This window comes from Perissodus microlepis, chromosome 2 (assembly GCF_051167445.1).
Source record: "Perissodus microlepis isolate ML-2025 ecotype Zambia chromosome 2, ASM5116744v1, whole genome shotgun sequence".
Classification (NCBI taxonomy): Eukaryota; Metazoa; Chordata; class Actinopteri; order Cichliformes; family Cichlidae; genus Perissodus; species Perissodus microlepis.
In genome coordinates, this window is record NC_140462.1 from 34,274,823 (window position 1) to 34,282,984 (window position 8,162).

Consider the following 8,162-nt stretch of genomic DNA (forward strand, 5'->3'; position numbering starts at 1 on the left):
AAATTAAAATTCTAAATTAATGCTATTTTTGTTATTAATATAATTCAGTGTTTCATGGGATGGCTGTAGCTCAAGAGGTAGAGCAGGTCACCTGATCGGAAGGTTGGTGGTTCAATCCAGTCTGCATGCCAAGTATCCTTGGGCAAGATACTAACCCCAAGTTGCTCTCCAATGCATCCATTGGAGTGTGAATGTTGTTAGAAAAGCACTCAGTTTAGAGTGATTGGGTGAGTGTGGCATGTTGTATACAGTGCTTTGAGTGCTCTGGGAGAGTGGAAAAGCACTATATAAGAATCACTCCATTTACCATATTGCACCTTACCACTGAAACAAGTGGCTAGTTTGTAGATTTTTGTTCACTGACAAAGGCAATAAAACTTTTTTCTGATTTTGATCTGTTTCTGTCAATCAGGAATATGAAACGTGGTTAGTGGAAATCATTTGAGATGGATGTGAAGATCAAAAAATAGTGAGCCCAGGTGACATCTGCCATTCTCTTGTTCTGATATTTGTAGGACAAGTAAGAAAGCTTTCCCTTCAAAGGTCAAGTCACAATAAGCAAACAAAAAGTGAGAGTTAATAATGTGTATTTGTTGGTTGAGCACATCAGTCACGTCATTTTCATTTACATCACTGGAAGGGCACCACAGATTCAGATACATTTGTAAGCACACAACATACACCCATCTTGTCAAGATAGTTCACATCATTTTCTCTGTCTATGTCTGTGAAAGTTATGGGACAGTGCTTTGCAAGATCGTGTACTTTTGACGGAGAACTATTACTCTTTTGTATGTATCCTGAGAGAAGCTAGACATCTGGTGCTCTCCAAACAACAGGATCCAACTGTTTCTTTCCACGAGTAAATGCTGGAATCTTTAATTCTGCTTGGCATCTCTGAATGGACTCTTTAACCAGGAAACCCCTGTCTACTAAAACTACATCACCTGGGAGCAAATGAGATAAAAAATTACTTTGTTCTGTAATAAACCTATCACTTGTGTGACCTCCCCATCCAGAAGAGATGAAACAAATAGAACCTTGAGGTTAAACTGCAATTAAATATTTTACTGTGTGATGTGACTTGTACGAGCAGTAACACTGAGCACTGGCTAGCAATCTACTCGGTTTCTCTAGAAATATTTCTAAACAATCTATGATGCAAACAGTCTTCTCAAAGCTGCTGTTCCAAAATGCATATGGTAGAGATTGTCTTAGGGATTCTCTGTCAGGACACAACACTAGACTTGGCACCCATCTACAATGCATCACACTGATACTGTGTTTGAAAAGCTTTGAAACAGTGGTTGAGTCAATTTTGAAATAAAAAGCCAAAAAGTCAAAGGACAAGTTCATTCTAAGCTTCATTAACGTCACCATGTACTGCTGAAAACATATTAAACAAGATTTAAGTTTGAGAAAAGGAGCCACAAAATGAAAATCTGTCATGAGAATTGCATATGTTGGTAAACCAGTAAGAATAGCAATGCTTTTATCACCATTATGGAAGCTCATTTCATTCAGTGTAGTGTTATTCGTTTTTTCTTTCAGCAACACATTTTCAGTCCTCAGAGCTTGACATTCTTGCTCAAGAGATTGGAGGCGTTTACCACGTGTTTCGGTGCTACATAATAGAACATTCTCACGGAGAACAAGCTGGACATCATTTCCAGGTTCTTCATTGGTGGAGTTCTTCAAATGCTGTGAGGTGGACGTTATCTTGGGGATAATCGCTTGGTTGACTGGTGAAAACACAAAAGAAGTATATTAAGAGAGGTGTTAAGATATAAACCGCATTTTTGTCAATCATTCTATTCCTACAGTATACTACTACAGTACATGATACCACTACTAGCTTGTACTAAACTTAGAACCAATTGTGCAGAAACGTTTTGGTTTATAATTTTACCAAGGAGGATAAAGTGGGGTTGAACAGATTAAGAAGATATCTTTTACATACATTAATTTAAGTATGATAGTCAGAGTAAGAGGCCAAATCAACATGCAACAGAAAAACAAGTAGGTCCAACATATATTACAACAGTTCGCTTGAGAAAAACTTTGATATATTCATCTCGGGGGAATGCCTTCTGCAGATAGCTTTATTTGCTCTATCCGTTGTTGCTTTGTTTTCTGTCTTCTGTTGAACACATCCAGTCTCATTTTTCTTCTTCTCTTCTCTGGAGATGGAACGTAGGGAAGGGGAAGGCCTCGAAGGGGACTGGCGATGGCTCCCGGGCCTGGCCGATCCCCATCCACTAAATAGAAATGAAGAAGTTAAAGAATTGAGAACAAGGAGGGAGGGAGGGTGGGGCACGTAAACGAGAATGAACAGCTTGCAGAACTGGGGGAAACTATATAGATGACAACCGGAAGGAGTGTGTTTGGAGGCATGGTCCTGCTCCTGAAATTACGATACATAATCTCCAATTAAGGACAACAGTCTTGAAATGGATTGTTAAGAGATATATTCTAAAACACTTCTTCAGCTGAGAATCAGAGAGGAGAAACACACAGTTTTACTTGTTGCTTAGCAAGGGCAGCTCTGAGCTCTCGCACGAGAGTGAGGGCTCAGGGACTCGCAGCTCTGAGACTGCCCTGGTCTTTATTTATACATCAGTGGGTGTTTGTTCCTTACATTGGAATGTGGAGGTGTATATGTATGTGTGTGTGTGTGCGTGTGTGTCAGAGTGTGACCCCATAAACGACTTCACTAAACCTGCTGGTCTGGAAAGTCCAACAGTTCATCTAAATGTAAAAAAGGCACTTAGATTAAAACTGACATAGCTACGTTTATCCTACCGTAAAACAATAAAAGAAGGTACGACCTCTCCCATGCTCCCAGGATGTGGGTGTGAATGCCAGAGCACTCTGGAATGCACACAAAGCCTTTGCAGACTATTAAGGATCGCACATCCTATCACTACCATGTGTAAACTTATATTATTAAAAGATTATACTGACTACTAAGTACAATTTTCTATTGACATGGATGTTGTAGCACAAGCCATCACAGAAATCCCTCTTTTGCACTGGCTGTGTGTCGCTGAGAAAGGCATTGCTGCCATATCCAGAACCAGCTCTGCAGACACTCTCAGGGCCAGTATCCTTAGCGTCTGTCCAGCTTCTGCTGAAGCTCTGCTGTCTTCATGCTGGTGCCACTTCTGGACTTGCTCTGTTACTCCTCTTGATTACTCTCACCTCCCATCTTTTGTACAGTGTGAGCAGGTGTGGAGAATTGCTTTGATTACAGTGTGGGTAGGAAGTAAAAAAAACAACCTTCAAAATAAAAGCATACTAAAAAACCAAACCAATAAAAGACAGAACAAAAGATTAAAACTACTTCTACCCCATAACCTAGTCATATTTCATATTCATATTGCATCTGAACAAACCACATCTGAGCAACAAAGTGGAGATGCCGATGTGGTATGCTTGGGTGTGAAACAAGCCTGAATTATTACCCCTCCACCATGGTGCATGGTGTCGGGTTTTTGTCCATAGTGGGTGAAAACCATCTGCAGTCACTGACATGACCACAAACTCCTTCTATAGTCAAACGTGAGGCCATCTGTCTGACAGCTAAAGATCGGCTGAAACTTGGTTATGAAGCAACAATGAACAATGAACCCACGCTCACCAGCAAATCTGGATGGATCAAAAGAAAGAATCAAGGTGCTGCAATGGTGCCGTCAAAATCCAGACAACCTGTGTAAAATGCTGCATCAAGACAGAGAGACCTGTGCCTGCAGACACCAATGTACTGGAATTCAAGATGGGAACCTCAGACAATGCAGAAGACAAATATGCTCCAATTATGAGTTCTATTATGAAAAAGGTTAGAATTTGAGATGAGCTTCACATGGCGCCATGGACCTCCCCTCTCTGCCTCAGAGACAAAAGGCTGCCGCGCCCTGATAGTAAATGCTTTTTGTTATGTGTGATAATCTGTGTGGTATCTGAGTATAGCAATCTACTTCTAATACTACTCTACATGCTTAACTGTGTGCAATAAAGTATAAAACACAAATATGTGATGCTAATAATAAGACATTAGCCTTAAAGATAAAAATAAATCCCAACAACCACTCCGACATGAAGCTAGGACAGGCTTTAGGGGAGTAGATGAGCACAACCGTGAGCTGTGTTGACCCAGCCAGAGTGACATCAAGGCACTGAAAAGAGGTGACACTGGGTGAAGGAAGTCAGCTTGGTCTGTGACAGATTAGAGCAAACGTTTCTTAATGTACACAAATCCCGGGGACTGACTTGGTGAGTGACATAAAGTCTTGCTGATTTTGCCATGTCTCTGATGGGCGAAGGAAGTCAGTAAGAATATCACAGATTAGTAGCGTTCATGTTGAGTGAAGAGCATTCGACAGCATGAAAGATGCACTATAGACAGCTGATGTTGAGATAGATGTGGAGGACATGGTGCTGTTGATGGAAGCCAGTTGTTGTAAATTGCTCAGTTTTCCCTTTAGGTTTGTTGTGGTGTCGTTGCTGCCAGACAGTACAGAGCAGATAACAGTCAGTGCCTGTGAAGCAGCACGGAGGGACGTTCAAATGAGAATCAGAATCTTTACAGTCATTAAGCATCAGATGTTCAACCAAATACCAACTATACAGATGTACATGGTTTACACAGATGTGAAAGTTGCTCAAAGTATTGCACCTGTGTTGAGGTGATGTGTATGTTAGTGTGCGATTCTGTTTTGCTGTGTGTGTGTGTGTGTGTGTGTGTGTGTGTGTATGAGAGGTACTGATGAGTGAGTCTGGGTGGGGCATGTGTGTGTGTTCAGTACAGTGATTCATGGTGGAAAGAAACTGCTCCTGAGTTCTGGTTTGTATTCACCTGTATCGCTCCCAAAGTGCAGCAGGTTGAACAGGTGAGCTGCAGGATGGTTGGTGCTCTGTGACTGCCTTAGCTCTGCTGGCACCTAGATGTCTGCAAAACAGGGGAGGGGCAGCCAATGACCTTCTGTGCTGTGGTGAGCACTCACACTCGGTGAAGTGTATAAATTACACTGTGAGACAGTATGTAAGGCCTTGGGGAGTTTCAAGGAATTTAATGACAGCACTGAGTGAGGTGGTAGGACAGACTGAACCCTTACCCTGATACTCTATTTTAGGGGCACCATCCCACATGGCAAAATTGGTATGGTCTGGATTTGGCCCACACAATGTGCTTACACATGGCCCACATACCTTAAAGAATGACGGCCTTTGGTGGCCCAGATCTGGTTTGCCAGAGGTCATCCACACATGGACCAGCACAGGACCACCAGTGTGTCTGCAACTGGCCATGTGCTGGCCCATGTGTGGATTACCTCTGGCAAACCAGATCTGGGCCACCAAAGGCCGTCATTCTTTAAGGTATGTGGGCCATGTGTAAGAACATTGTGTGGGCCAGATCCAGGCCATACCAATTTTGCTATGTGGGTATGTACAATGAAAATCAGGATACGTTTACTCCAGATGAACCTCAGCCACATCATTTGAGGTGGCTTTGAGGAAAGACAAATAATTCAATTCAGTTTTATTTATACAGCCCCAAATCACAACAACAGTCGCCTCAAGGTGCTTTATATTGTAAGGTAGACTCTACAATAATGCAGTAATAGTATTTAATTGAAACATATCAATTTTAATTCCAGTTTATTATTAATTTTTGGTATCGTTCACACACATTAACATATAGTGTCAATGTGTTTTAATAGGCAGACAGTGTTACAAAGTCGCTGTGGAAATGCAGATCAGCCATCAGTGGGTGCTACAGTGGAAAGGTTTAATAGGTGACTAGTATGACAAAATTTTTAATTTCTGTCATTCACTTGTAGAGAAGAAATCATAACTAAGGGTGCTTGTGCAACTGAAAGGTTTATGGGGAATTCCACTATGACGTTCCACAGGTAAGCTCCAGGGTAACATCTCTGTCACAAGACATTTTTGTCCATCCCATTTTTGCTATGAAAATTACAGCGAGGGAAAAAAAATATTTGAACCCCAGCAAAGTTTGCCCACTAACAAAGAAAGGATCAGTCTATAATTTCAATGGTTAGGTTTATTTGAACAGTGAGAGACAAAACAAAAAATCCAGAAAAATGCTTTTGTTAAAAGTTATTTTATTCATGAAAATGCAAATTAATTTATAAGTACTGTATCTGATCCCTTTGCTTTAGTACTTGGTGGCAAAACCTTTGTTGGCAACCACAGAGGTCAGACGTGTCTTGTAGTTGGCCATGAGTTTTGCACACATCTTTGGGGGAGTTGTCCCACTCCTCTTTGCGGATCTTCTACAAGTCATTAATGTTTCGTGGCTGATTTTTGGCAACTCGAACCTTCAGCTCCCTCCACTGATTTTCTATAGGATTAAGGTCTGGAGACCGACTCAGCTGCTTCTTCTTGAACCAGTCCTTTGTTTCACTGGTCCTGTGTTTTGGATCATTGTCATGCTGGAATATCCACCCATGACCCATTTTCAATGCCCTGGCTGAGGGAAGGAGGGTCTCACCCAACATTTGGTGGTATATGACCCCATCCATCCTCCCTTTGATGCGGTGCAGTTGTCCTGTCCCCCCAAAGCATAATGTCTCCACCACCATGTTTGACGGTGGGGACGGTGTTCTTGGAGTCATAGGCAGCATCCTTCCTCCTCCAAACATGACGAGTTGAGTTGATGCCAAAGAGCTGGATTTTGGTCTCATTTGACCACAACACTTTCACGCAGCCCTCCTCCACTGAGATGTTCAGTTACAAACTTCAAACCGGCCTGTACATGTGCTTTATTGAGCAGGGGGACCTTTCGGGCACTGCAGGATTTCAGTCCTTCATGGTGTAGTGTGTTACCAACTGTTTTCTTGGTGACTTTGGTCCCAGCTGCTGTGAGATCATTGACAAGTTCCTCCCGAGTAGTTCTGGGCTGGTCCCTCAACGTTCTCATTATCATTGAAACTCCACGAGGTGAGATCTTGCGTGGAGCTCCAGACTGAGGGAGATGTTTCTTCCATTTGTGAATAATTGCACCAATTGTTGTCACCTTCTCACCCAGCTGTGTAGAGCCCATTCCAACCTTGTGTAGGTCCACAGTCTTGCCCCTGACATCCTTGGAAAGCTCTTTGGTCTTGGCCATGGTGCTCAGTCCAGAATCTGGACTGATTCTATGGAAAGCTGTTATTTATACAGGTACCGAGTTGAGAAGGCTCCCAGTGTCAGCTCGTTACATCGTCACTCTATTAACATCTTACTTGTGGTGACCTTTTTCTTAGATCAGTTACAGCATACAAAAAGATGCACTGACATTTTCAACAAACTTTCATTAGAGACTGTTGTTTTAATAACTTTGTTTTATGCATCTTCACAAGTGTCTCACATTGATGAAGTGTGCTTATTTTGCATTCCCAAGGTCACACTGACTGTTCAGTGCTTTCAGATACCTGCAACATAGTAGCTGGTTATAAAGTGTTTTAAGGAAAGTAATGGAATTTAACTTGCACTTGTGTAGCATAGCCTTGAGTGTTAATTAGCTCCAGTTAGAGGGAGTTAGAGGAACTCAGGGTTCAATTAGTGGGTTTATCCTGAACAAAAGGCAAACAACACTTCTTAGTTTTCTCTTCAAAACAAAACAAACAGAAAGTCAGGAAGAAGAGACTTCGTGTGAAAATGACGTCACACCACGGCTCTAAAATGATACCTTTTCTCCCTGAATGCGAGTGCTTTGAAAGATTTAATATTATACAGACACAAGTGGTTTGGAATAGCACAGCCTCTAATTAATACACTCAAATTAATTAATAAAAGAGTGGGTAGAATCTGTCTCCACCTTCAGGTTTCTTGGGACCCACATGTCCACCAGTCTCACCTGGACTAACACCATCGCCCTGGTAAAGAAGGACCAGCAGTGGCTGCACTTACTCCGTGTCCTGAGGAATAATAACCTGGACGAGAAGCTGCTGCTGGCCTTCTACCGGGTGTTTGCTATGCAGGGGCCACGACTGAGAACAGGGAGGTTGTGCAGTAATTAACACCTCCCAAAATATCATTGGGGTGTTAGCAGGGTAAGCCCCGGGCCTCTTCCAGCTCGTCTGAGGGAACACCAAGGTATTGCCTGGAAAGCTGAAAGATGGAATCTAGCATGTATTGGAACACTTTGCATAGACGCC

The 8,162-nt window shown here is 42.3% G+C and overlaps 1 pseudogene; it reads right to left on the reverse strand.

The window, feature by feature from the left end:
* Nucleotides 1-630: 630 nt before the first annotated feature.
* LOC146393030 (uncharacterized) lies at nucleotides 631-3,208 on the reverse strand (annotated as a pseudogene).
* Nucleotides 3,209-8,162: the final 4,954 nt, after the last annotated feature.